Source organism: Hyla sarda, chromosome 1, assembly GCF_029499605.1.
Source record: "Hyla sarda isolate aHylSar1 chromosome 1, aHylSar1.hap1, whole genome shotgun sequence".
Classification (NCBI taxonomy): domain Eukaryota; kingdom Metazoa; phylum Chordata; class Amphibia; order Anura; family Hylidae; genus Hyla; species Hyla sarda.
The window spans coordinates 564,766,146-564,774,937 of record NC_079189.1 but is presented as its reverse complement, the minus strand read 5'-3'; the positions used below and the strand labels follow the sequence as shown (position 1 = coordinate 564,774,937).

The 8,792-nt window shown below is 43.5% G+C and overlaps 1 non-coding gene across 1 annotated transcript; it reads right to left on the bottom strand.

Annotated features, from left to right (window-relative positions):
- Positions 1-7,810: 7,810 nt before the first annotated feature.
- Positions 7,811-7,994, bottom strand: LOC130344159 (U2 spliceosomal RNA). The gene has a single exon (XR_008883209.1). It is a non-coding gene; the product is annotated as a U2 spliceosomal RNA (small nuclear RNA).
- Positions 7,995-8,792: the final 798 nt, after the last annotated feature.

Genomic DNA, 8,792 nt, shown 5'->3' with positions numbered 1-8,792 from the left:
CTTCTGTAAACAGCCTCTGCAGAAGGAATAAACATGTCTATTCTTTCTGTGGACTCCGCAAAAAAATGCATTGCCATCTATAAGACAGCACATTTCCAAGAGGTCCTAGCGCCCGCCAGATCAGGCAAATGTGCGGAATGTCGGCCTGTTTTTTTGGCTGGACTTTTTGGACAGTTTCCTGACGTGTGAACATACCCTAAGGCCGCATTTTCACAGCAGAAATTCTGCATGATTTTTCCACATGGAATTCTGCCTAAATGTATTGTTCATTCTACAAGGTCATTCACACAGCAGAATGTCTGCTGCGGAATGTTTGATGCGGAAATTCCCCATTCCACGCTCCAGCCCTCAGTTGCGGAATCCCATTGAAGTCAAAGGGGCTTTAATTTCTTCTGAATTTATGCGGAATTCACACAAAATGAAACTGTTCAATAGTATAAACCCTACCTTTCTAGTATACTGCCGAATCATGTGGAATTCACGCTGAAATTCTGCATACATTTCTGCACCAATTCTGCAAATGTCTTAACATTGCAGAATTTTGCAAGAAAAAACTAATGCAGATTCAGCATTGATGCAGATGGGCGGAAATTCTGCCATGTGAACCAGGCAAAATTTCTGCACTGAATTCTGCATGAAAATTCTGCATGAATTTCTGCTGCAGAATTTTTACTTCAGGAACTTCATTGAAGTTAATTGGCTATAAATTTATGTAGAATTTTCATGCAGAATTCCATGTAGAATTCAGTGTACATGGAAATTGGAAAATCTTCCTGCGGACCACACAAAAATGCCCTGTCTCATAGACAGCTCTTACATGCGGTGTTCCCAGAATGTATGAACAGGTTTTGGCGGAAACATCTTGCACAGAAATTCTGCAGTGTGCACAGCGCAGCAGAATACTGTTGAATTCAAAAGGACTCTGCTGCAGTGGAATTTCCGTGTGGACATACCAAGCGAAATTCTGCATGGAAATACTGACGTGTGAACATGGCCTCACTCTGTGTATCGAGAAACTGTAAAAAAAAAATATTTAATTGGTAAAATTAAAATTTTAGGAGTTGGTCACAGGTTCTCTTTAAAGGAAAATGGTCACCCATTCACCTGCACTATAACCCGATACACCAAGTTATAGTGCAGGTGAACAGGAGACTGATGCAGGGTCTCGGACTACTATACCTACCTCCAGTCAGAAACCCCGATCCTCCAAAGGTCTCCCTCTTTCAGCATTGACTTGCGCTCTGGAGACGGGCCCGCCAGCTGTATTTAAATATTCATAAGTGTTGGTCACGTGACCAGTGCTTATGAATATTTAAATCCAGCTGGCGGCCTGCCTCCAGAGCGCAAGTCAGTGCTCAAAGAGGGGGATATTTGGAGGATCAGGGTTCCGGACTGCAGGTAGGTATAGTAGTCCGAGACCCTGCATCGGTTTCCTGTTCACCCGCACTATAACCCGGTGTATCAGGTTATAGTGCAGGTGAACGAGTAACCATTTTCCTTTAAACCCTTAAGGACTGAGCCCTGTTTTGCAATTCTGACCACTGTCACTTTATGCATTAATAACTCTGGGATGCTTTTACTGTTTATTCTGATTCCAAGATGTTTTTTTCATGACATATTCTACTTTAACATAGTGGTAAATTTTCGTCATTACTTGCATCCTTTCTTGGTGAAAAATCCCAAAATTTCATGAAAATTTGGAAAATTTAGCATTTTTCTAACTTTGAAACTCTCTGCTTGTAAGGAAAATGAATATTCAAAATAAATTATGTAATTATGTTGATTCACATATACGATATGTCTACTTTATGTTGGCATCATAAAGTTGACATGTTTTTACTTTTGGAAGACATTAGAGGGCTTCAAAGTTCAACAGCAATTTTCCAATTTTTCACGAAAATTTCACAATCAGAATTTTTCAGTGACCAGTTCACTTTGAAGTGGATTTGAGGGGCTTTCATGTTAGAAATACCCCAGAAATTACCCCGTTTTAAAAAGTGCACCCCTCAAAGTATTCAAAATGACATTCAGAATGTTTGTTAACCCTTTAGGTGTTTCACAAGAATAGCAATAAAGTGAAAGAGAAAATTCTAAATCTTCATTTTTTACACTCGCATGTTCTTGTAGAGCCATTTTTTTTTTTCATTTGAATTTTGAATACAAGGGATAAAAGGAGAAAAATCCCCACAAAATGTGTAACCCCATTTCTCTCAAGTAAGGAAATATCTCATATGTGGATGTAAAGTGCTCTGTGGGTGCACTAGAGGGCTCAGAAATAAAGGAGTGACAATGATATTTTGGAGAATTAATTTTGCTGAAAATGTTTTCGGGGGGCATTTCGCATTTAGGAAGCCCCTATGGTGCCAGAACACTAAAAAAAAACAAAAAAAAAAACATGGCATACTATTTTGGAAACTATACCCCTCAAGGAACGTAAAAAGGGGTACAATGAGCCTTAATACCCCACAGGTGTTTGACAACATTTTTACAAGCGGTAATAGGAGAAAATACCCCCCAAAATTTGTAATCCCATTTTTTCTGAGTATGGAAATACCCCATGTGTGGACGTCAAGTGCTCTGCTGCCGCACTACCACGCTCAGAAGAGAAGGCGCACCATTGGGCTTTTGAGAGAGAATTTGTTTGGAATGGAACTTGGGGGCCATGAGCATTTACAAAGCCCCCTGTGGTACCAGAACAGTGGACCCCCCCCCCACATGTGACCCCATTTTGGAAACTACACCCCTCACAGAATTTAATAATAATAATGCAGTGAGCATTTACACCCCCCTGGAATTTGACAGATCTTTGGAACAGTGGGCTGTGCAAATGACAAATTTTATTTTTCATTTTCACGGACTACTGTTCAAAAAATCTGTCAGACACCTGTGGGGAGTAAATGCTCACTGCACCCCTTATTACATTCCGTGAGAGGTATAGTTTAAAAAATGGGGTCACATGTGGGGGGGTTCCATTGTTCTGGCACCATGGGGACTTTGTAAACACATATGGCCTTACATTCCAGACACATTTTCTCTCCAAAAGCCCAGTGGTGCTCCTTCTCTTCTGAGCATTGTATTTTGCCCGTAGAGCCCTTTACATCCACATATGGGATATGGTCTTACTCAGAAGAAATGGGGTTACAATTTTTTTTTCCTATTTTTCCTTGTGAAAATGAAAAATTAAGAGTAACACCAGCATTTTAGTTAAACAAAAAAGTTATTTTTATTTTCCCATCCAAATTTAACGAAAATTCATCAAACACCTGTGGGGTGTTAAGGCTCACTATACCCCTTGGTATGTTCCGTGAGGGGTGTAGTTTCCAAAATGGGGTACGTGTGGGTATTTATTTATTTGTGTTTATGTCAGAACCACTTTAAAATCAGCCACCCCTGTGCAAATCACCAATTTAGGCCTCAAATGTACATAGTGCACTCTCACTCCTGAGCCTTGTTGTGCGCTTGCAGAGCATTTTACGCCCACATATGGGGTATTTCCTTAGGAAAAATTGTGTAACAAATTTTGGGGGTCTTTTTTTTTCCTTTTACCTATATATGTGGCAACACCAGCATGTTAGTGTAAATGTTTTCTATTTTTTTACACTAACATGCTGATGTAGACCCCAACTTTTCCTTTTCATAAGGGGTAAAAGGAGAAAAAGCCCTTCCAAAATTTGTAACGCAATTGCTCCCAAGTACAGAAATACCCAAAATACTCCGAAATAAGAGAGCGCCGTGCACATTTGAGGACTAAATTAGAGATTGCATAGAGGTGGACATAGGGGCATTCTATGCCAGTGATTCCCAAACAGAATGCCTTCAGCTGTTGCTAAACTCCCAGCATGCCTGGACAGTCAGGGGCTGTCCGGAAATGCTGGGAGTTGTTGTTTTGCAATAGCTGGAGGCTCTGTTTTGGAAACACTACCGTACGATACATTTTTCATTTTTATTGGGGGGGAGGGGGCATGTAAGGGGGCGTATATGTTGTGTTTTAGCCTTTATTTTGTGATAGTGTACTGTAGTGCAGTGTTTTTAGGGTACATTCACACAGGCGGGGGTGTACGGTGAGTTTCCCGCTAGGAGTTTGAGCTGCAGCAGGAAATTTGCCGCAGCTCAAACTTGAAGCAGGAAACTTACTGTAAACCCGCCCGTGTGAATGTACCCTGTACATTCACATGGGGGGTAAACCTCCAGCTGTTGCAACACTACAACTCCCAGCATGCACTGACAGACCGTGCATGCTGGGAGTTGTAATTTTGCAACAGCTGGAGGCACACTGGCTGGGAATCCTTCAGTTAGATTCTGTTACCTAACTCAGTATTTTCCAACCAGCGTGCCTCCAGCTGTTGCAAAACTTCAACTCCCAGCATGTCCTGATCGCCGAAGGGCATGCTGGGAGATGTAGTTATACAACAGCTGGAGGTACGCAACTACAACTCCCAGCATGGCAAGACAGCCATTTGCTGTTCGTGCATGCTGGGAGTTGTAATTTTGCAAGATTTAGATGACCACGGTTTATAAACCACCGCACAGTGATCTCCAAACTGTGGCCCTCCAGATGTTGCAAAACTACAAATCCCAGCATGCCCAGACAGCAAACTGCTGTGCAGGCATGCTGGGAGTTGTAGTTTAGCAAAATCTAGAGGGCCACAGTTTAGAGACCACTGCACAGTGATCTGCAAACTGTAGCCTTCCAGCTGTTGCAAAACTACAAATCCCAGCATGCCCAAACAGAAAACAGCTGTCTGGGCATGCTGGGAGTTGTAGCTTCGCAACATCTGGAGAGCTACAGTTTAGAGACTACTGTATAGTGATCTCCAAACCGTAGCCCTCCTGATGTTGCTAGGCAACTCACCGGCTTCCGTAGTCTGCAGCACGCCACACCAGGGAGCCAGCTGCGCTTCATCGCCATCCGCTGGCGCCGACGCCGATGGTAAGTGACCTCCAGCGCCGGTCACAGGACAGTTCCCCCATTCGGCCCGGACTACTGTGGGTTGGCAGAAAGGGGGAACCAAACTTTAACCCCCTCGCCCTCGATCTGCTATTGGTCTGTTGCTTCTGACCAACCAATAGCAGGGAAAGGAATGGTGGCACCCCTGCCACCTCACTCCTATCCCTTTAGGGGGATCATGGGTGTATTGGACACTCCCGATTCCCCTTATTCTCCAGGTCACTGGGTCACCGGAGACCCGTATGAACTGGAATCACCGCAGATTGCCGGTCTGAATTGACCGGCGATTTGCGGCGATCGCCATCATGGAGGGTCTCAGCACTCCCCTCCGTGATGTCCTCGGATGCCTGCGGAATGATTTCAGCAGGCATCCTGTTCCGGTCCCCGACCGGCTAGCAGCGGGGACCGGAATTCCCATGGGCGTACCCATACGCCTTCAGTCCTTAAAGACTCTAAAAAGGGGCGTATGGGTACGCCGTCAGTCCTTAAGTGGTTAAGGAGTTCTATCATGGAGGCAACTTCATTTCATATATAGAAGTAATAAATAACTGTAGATGTGTCTGTCCTCCTTCTCTTTGACTTTGAGCACACAATGGCAGAGGCGTATCTTGTAGCTTCTAGGTCCCAATACAAAATCTTTAACAGAGCCCCATGTCTACCATGTTCCATTTATAATACTGGTGTTTTCCTATGCAGCAGGGGTGTCTTCAAGGCCCAGGGCTGTGGTGCAACTGTTATCTCTGCACCCCTTATAGTTATGCCCCTGCCCAATGGTTCTAATGAGAATTGCAGCCTAATTTGCTAGCATGTTCTGATATTGTATAAAAAAAATGAATTATAACATGGTAACATATAATGAAAATGACTCCCCATCCTTTGTGGACAATGACCTTTGCATAAAGTATTTCAAAAAAGCATGTTCACTATACTGTCCATAGATGTCAATGGGTAATTTTCTTGTCTACAAGCACTTGTGGTCAAGCAAATTTAACACCTCGAGTAAGACAGTTGCCTTCATAAAATAGCAGAAGAGTATGTTCACACTGGCATTGGGCTTTTTTTCGAATGAGTTAGAGCACATCTAACACTGGGTCCCGATGGATCCCATTGACTTGAATAGGGTCCGTAGGGTGTATGGTATTATGCCTGAGTTGACCAGCCTTAAAGGAAAAAGGTGAATAGAAACAAACACATTTCCTTAAGAAAATAGACAAAACAGAAGACATGTAGAGGCTCGAAAAGCACTGCAGATATTATTTTCTTCTGATATCACAAAGCACAAAGCATAAAATGTATCACGGTACAGAGTTTTATTTTTAGTTCTGCCTTCTTGACTTCTTTCTATTATTCCAGGCTGCATTAAATGTTTCTTCTCCTAACAACCTGTTGTAACCAAATGCCCCTAATTACACCGCAATAACGATAACAATGAAGAGAACGGCACAACACAGATAATCACAATCACCTTATAAAATGCTCTTGAATTTGATTATCAATTTATTACCCAGAATTATTTCCATGCTACACTGGAAATGTCTGACGGGTATATTGGTTCACTTGTAATTTTAGGTTATATTTCAGTTTTATTGTTTAATATTATTGTTTGTTTTGAAAATAAATAAATAAATAAAAAGAAAGAAGTTATCCCTGACTATTAAACTGTTATTGCTCCGGGGGTTTATGTGCAAACTTTATTGAAAATATCAAGTGTTATGATGAGTTTGTTTGTTTTTTTATTTTATTTTTATTGTTATTATTCAAATATTTTTGATTTCAGGAAAATGAATAAACATTATTTTATATATGCACAAGAATATGAATACAGTATTGATCTCCCTAAGCCTAGGGCTACATGGGGAGTTTGGTCTCTGAATATAGTTTTCGCAGCTAGAGATCTCACAATCAAGATGCTTCTCAGTTAATGAAAGTGAATGTGCTTACAATACAACCTGTTATGCTACAGTAGGAGGATTTTTTGGAAATGTTTGAGTCATTGTTTTAGCAACTTGAGGACCACAGCAAGGGCACAATCACTTTAGTTAGCTATGATGCAGTGCAATGCAGGCTGGGTGAAACAGAAATTCTGCCTGCACCAATAACCTGCCACTATTTTCACCAAAGAACAGGCTTACATGACTTTTAGCACATTATCAATGTGTCTTTCACACTTTTTAAACACTTTTGTGCCTTGCTGGTGTAGAGAGTGACTTTTTCTAAGAGCCGAGGAACGTGCTCACGAATCACCCAAAGTTCAAGAAAAAGTGCAGAGGTGTTACACAAAAAAATGTTCACACAAGATGTGGTCTTTCGCAAGCCCTTCTCCGACAGGAGAGAGGCCCCCCAACAAGCATTACCCTTTGCCTCTGGAATAAAAAGGTACCTCCGAGGTTCCAGGTTCGATATCCCTTTTCGCCGAAGCTACTAAGGGACCACAAATGCTCTCGGCATCCCCCTTGGCGTTAGCCAAGGTATCTGCCCACATAGCCATTAACGGTCGGTACCCTGCCCATGCAGGAGTACCCGGGGTTTTTGCAGGGAGGTGCGGAACTTAATGGCCACACACACCTCCCCTAGACTGCTAGTAGGGATACCCAGAAGGGCTACCGCATCCCAACAATCCTGTGGACACACAACATGTAAAAAGTGACAGTGAAAAAAAATAACTGCCTGGACATCCGGCCGAATCAATAAATATTTCTCCAATCCTAGCCAGAAGGCCGGTAATCAAGAGTTGAGTGCCACTAAGGTGAAGAGATCATGATGCCAGTGCTTCAACTCAGTGAGCCAATACACCCAGTGAGTTTTGGCACCTTGGGGTCACAACTCCCAAGGCACTAATGTACCTAGGCTCTAGACTCTTTCGGCCTTAAGGAGGGACCCAGAGGAAACAGGTCACATCAGGGCACCCATTGAGCAGGGTTCGGGGCACCAGCCCCTGAATGCCCTGGTACACCTGCTCCTCCATGTAGCCATCCATTCCCACCAGTGGACTACCTGATAAGAACAGATGCTACACTTGATCTTAGCCAAAAAGCAGAGAAGCGAGAGAGGGACTTACCTAAAATTAAGGGGCTTAATCATATAGTACAACATTACGTTGCCTTTTGATGCACAAAACTGTGCACCTGACATGAATGTTACACTTTCCAAGAAGAGGGCTTTGGGCGAAAAACATTGGCCAGATTTTTTTACCCAATTTATGTTGTGATTTTGAGTCAAGTTTCCAAACCACTACAACAACACTGAAGACAAGCAGGGCTGTGTACACTGAGGACAAGCAGGGCTCTGTACACTGAGGACAAGCAGGGCTCTGTGCACTGAGGACAAGCAGGGCTCTGTTCACTGAAGACAAACAGGGCTCTGTTCACTGAGGACAAGCAGGGCTCTGTGCACTGAGGACAAGCAGAGCTCTGTACACTTAGGACAAGCACAGCTCTGTATACTGAGGACAATTAGGGCTCTGTGCACTGAGGACAAGCAGAGCTCTATACAATGAGGACAAGCAGGGCTCTGTATACTGAGGACAAGCAGGGCTCTGTATACTGAGGACAAGCAGGGCTCTGTACACTGAGGACAAGCAGGGCTCTGTACACTGATGACAAGCAGGGCTCTGTGCACTGAGGACATGAAAAGCTCTGTACACTGAGGACAAGCAGGGCTCTGTACACTGAGGACAAGCAGGTCTCTGTACACTGAGGACAAGCAGGGCGCTGTGCACTGAGGGCAAGCAGGGTTCTGTGCACTGAGGGCAAGCAGGGCTCTGTGCACTGAGGACAAGCAGGGCTCTGTAAACTGATGATGAGCAGGGCTCTGTGCACTGAGGACAAACAGGGCTCTGTGCACT